This window comes from Mandrillus leucophaeus, unplaced genomic scaffold, assembly GCF_000951045.1.
Source record: "Mandrillus leucophaeus isolate KB7577 unplaced genomic scaffold, Mleu.le_1.0 Scaffold544, whole genome shotgun sequence".
NCBI lineage: Eukaryota > Metazoa > Chordata > Mammalia > Primates > Cercopithecidae > Mandrillus > Mandrillus leucophaeus.
In genome coordinates, this window is record NW_012105853.1 from 1,543,995 (window position 1) to 1,548,040 (window position 4,046).

The 4,046-nt window shown below is 45.2% G+C and overlaps 1 long non-coding RNA gene across 1 annotated transcript; it reads right to left on the reverse strand.

Annotated features, from left to right (window-relative positions):
- Window positions 1-349: 349 nt before the first annotated feature.
- Window positions 350-1,053, reverse strand: LOC105552125. Its single transcript, XR_001007951.1, has 2 exons — window positions 974-1,053; window positions 350-620 (listed from the first exon to the last, which is right to left on the reverse strand). It is a non-coding gene; the product is annotated as an uncharacterized LOC105552125 (long non-coding RNA).
- Window positions 1,054-4,046: the final 2,993 nt, after the last annotated feature.

Consider the following 4,046-nt stretch of genomic DNA (forward strand, 5'->3'; position numbering starts at 1 on the left):
AGGGGTTTTCATGAACACCCCTGCAATCACTTGTTGGTCAGAACCTTGAATGCTAAACTCGTAATGCCAAGAATATGGTAAAAGAAATTTTAAAAAATGGAAACAGGTGAAACCCCATCTCTACTAAAAATACAGAAAATCAGCCGGGCGTGGTGGTGGGCACCTGTAGTCCCGGCTACTCGGGAAGTTGAGGCAGGAGAATGGCATGAACCTGGAACCCGGGTAGCGGAGCTTGCAGTGAGCTGAGATCGCACCACTGCACTCCAGCCTGGGCGACAGAGCGAGACTCCGTCCCAAAACAAAATTAAAAATAAAAATGGAAACAATCTAAATACCCAAATACTAAGGATGGGTGTTCTTGTCTTCATTTTATAGATGAGGAATCTGCAGCTCAGAGGTAAATCCACTTTCCTAAAATCACATAGCTGGTGAATGGCACCCAGGATGTGACCCAAGTTTTAGGGCCAGATGTGTGTTGTCACCACCTCCTGCTGCCTCCTGCTGCTGGGTCACTCTCAGAGGGTCTATCCCACTGAGAAGGTGGGAGGCTATTGTGATGGTTCGAGTGGCAGATGCATGTCAGTAGTAAGTCCTCCTGCCCTTGTAGCCAACTTGTCAGCCTGAAAGAGGTAAAGATTTGGTCAGTGAATCTCATATCTTAGTAAAATCAGAATTCCCAGGGGTTTCCTGCACCTCAACCCCTTAAGTTATGCTTCATTAGGTCTGAGTGAGAAACACAGACTTAAATGCAAAGTGCTAGCTGCCCCCAGTACTCAGTCATTCCACATTTCTTTCTCCCGCTTCCCCCTGGATGCCCGGCATCAGATCAGCTTTTTTAGAGACTAGAATTAAAAATCTAATAATATTACAATTATGCTCAAAACCTTCATCGACTCCCCATTGCATTCTAAATAAGAGCCTAAGTTTAGTCTAACATTCCCTTTTCTAGAATATGATCCCAATCCTCCCCCACCTCAGCACTGGCCCTGGGGGGTCCTGGCAGGAGAGGGTTAAAGTCCTGAGAACTAGGGGCTCTTCTCTCATGAGATTGGAATGTGGTGGAGGGGAGTGAGCTGAGGGACGCTGGTGGTCCAGCACTGAGCCTGGCCATTGTTGCAGAACAATTGCCCCCCAGGAACAGAACAGCAGACGCTAATTATGAGACACTTGTGTCCTCCATGTAATTATGAGATCTGTGTGACCATTAGCATAAGAAACTAGCTTGCTGGCTTGTTGTGGTTATAACTTTCCCCAAACTGCTGTACTCAGGAATCTGAAGAAGTAGAACTATGAACTCAGGGCTTCATAAAAGACTCAGCCCAGAGATTTTCAAGTTTAGGTACATGAGAATCACCCGGATCTTGAAAAACATGCAGATTCTCAGGCCTCGATTCCAGAAACTTGGATTTGGTGGGTCTGAGTGGAAATGAAGGTGGTTTAGCCATTGAGATTCGTAGAAGTCCAAACTTAGTTCTCTCCTTTGGAAGCTGGCAGGAGTCCTGGCACCCATCTCAAAGTTGTCTAAGTACCTCCACTCCCTGAGTAAAGGCTCTCACTGCCCTGCTGATGTTGCCTGAGCCTCAAGGGTCAAGCCCAAACACTGATTGAACCCCAGGCTGGCTCACAGGGAGGAGCAAGTCAAATGACTATTTCTCTGCCTAGAGAGAGCCTCAGATCTCAGGGGAAAGGTAAGAGTGGAGAATAAGAACACAAACCTGGAGCAACGAGGAGTCTGGGAAGGGTCCCCCAATCCCTGACTCCTGAGTTCATCAGTCATGCAAGGATCAGAAGTCTGTCTTAATCCAGTTTGGGTGAAAAGGTAATCGATGGGTGAGTTTGCTTCATGTGGAAAGGGCTGCAGCTGGCTGCAGAAATAACCAGAACCCCAAAATTAAATGCCGCCTGGGCTCTCTTCATGCTTACATACTGGCTTTCTGGGCCACATGGGCACCACTGCCTCCCTACTTCACATCTTCCAGGCTCTTCCATCCTAAGGAAGCAATCCTTCTTTAATTCCAACTTGAAAGTTCCCAAAGAGTTCCACTTCCTCACCTGTGTGTCCAGAGAAGTAAAAGTGTCAATGACTGGCCGCCCACAGAACCAAAGGGAGGGAGTAGGAGAGGGGGCCTCTTCCCCCGGGAAGGGGATGCTAGACTAGGCTAAATTAGTTCTCTAAGGCCCTTCACATACTCTACGTCGCTTACACCTTGTGACCACTGACTGAGACAGGTAGACTCATTCCTCATTTTGACAAGTGAGGAAACTAAGCAGAAGGTAGAGTAACTTTCCCAAGGTTAGCCAGCTAGTCTTTGGCAGAGCTGGACTTCCTGACCAGGTCTCCCTGTATCCCAAGTCCAGTTTCTCAATGGCATTGTGCTGAGTGGCATGTCCAATGCATGAGGGAGACACCAGGCTTTCTGGAATGTTTGGTCAAGTGTCCTGCAGAAGAATGACAGGAACTGAGGGACTATTGCACAGGAGACTAGACAGGTGGATTGGGATCATATTCTAGAAAAGGGAATGTTAGACTAAACTTAGGCTCTTATTTAGAATGCAGTGGGGAGTCGGTGAAGGTTTTGAGCAGAATTGTAATAATACTAGATGTTTAATTCTAGTCTCTAAAAAAGCTGAGCATATGCCAGTCAATGCATAGAGGTTAGGGTCTTAGGAGCCATGAACTGCTCAAAGAACCAACGATTCTCATCTTCTCCATCTCAGGAGCTGTCAGCCAGTCACCCTCACCAGGACATCCACAGGCCCTGGACTGGCCAGGTTCTGGGCTCAATATGTATCTCCTCATTAACCTAATAACAAGAAGGGAATCGGAGTGACGGTTCTAGTCATGGAATCCTAGCTAGTTACTGGGAATATAAAGAATAGAGTTCCCAAAGGGGACAGGAAGGAGCTTGTGGGGTGAACACCTGGTCTTTCTACGTGTCTACATCTCTCTATATATCAATATTTTTGTCAATATAGATACTGGTGTCGATGCCAATATTGATGTTGATATCCTATTGGTTCTGTTTCTCTGAAGAACCCTGACTAATACAGGGACCAAGAGGGGTCAAGGTGATGACAGGAGGGCCACTTAGACTTGTCCAGGTGATAGAGGTAGGACATAGGAGGAAGTCCCTTGCACATTAGAGGTCTAGGCACAACTCAATCCCATTTTTAAAACTGAGATATAATTCATACACTATAATATTTACCCCTTAAACTGCAATTCAGTGGTTTTTCATATATCCACAGAGTAGTTCAACAGTCACCACTATCAAATTCCAGAACATTTTCATCACTCTAAAAAGAAACTCTGTAACCATTAGCAACCACTCTGCACTACCCCTTCTCCAAGCCCCTGGCAACCACTAATCTTCTTTCTGTCTCTATGGATATGCCTTTTCCAGACATTTCACATAAATGGAATCATACAATACGTGACTCTTTGTGTCTGACTTCTTTCATTTAACAAAATGTTTTCAAGATTCATCCATGTTTTGTATGCATCAGTAGTTCATCCCTTTTTAAGGCTGACTAATATTTCATTGTATGGATATACCACGTTTTGCTTATCCATTCGTCAGCTAATGGACATTTGGGTTCTTTCTACTTTTTGGCTATTATGAATAAAGCTGCTATGAACATTTCTGTGCAAGTTTTTGTGTGAACATAGATTTTCAATTCTGGGGGTCATATACCTATGAATGGAATTGCTGGTTCATGTGGTAACTGTATGTCTGACTTTATGAGGAACTGCCAGAATTTTTGAAAGCAGCTTGCTCCATTTTACATTCCCACCATCACTGTAGGCATGTCCCAATTTCTCTACCTCCTCACCAACCTTTATTGTTGTCCAACATTTTTATCATAGCCATTCTAGTGGGTCTGAAGTACTATCTCATTGTTTTAAGCTGGGTGCAGTGGTGCATGCCTATAGTCCCAGATACTTGAGAGGCTGAGGTGGGAGCATCACTTGAGCCCAGGAGTTTGAAGCTACAATGTGCCATGAATGTGCCTGTGAGTAGCCACTGCACTCCAGTCTGAGCACC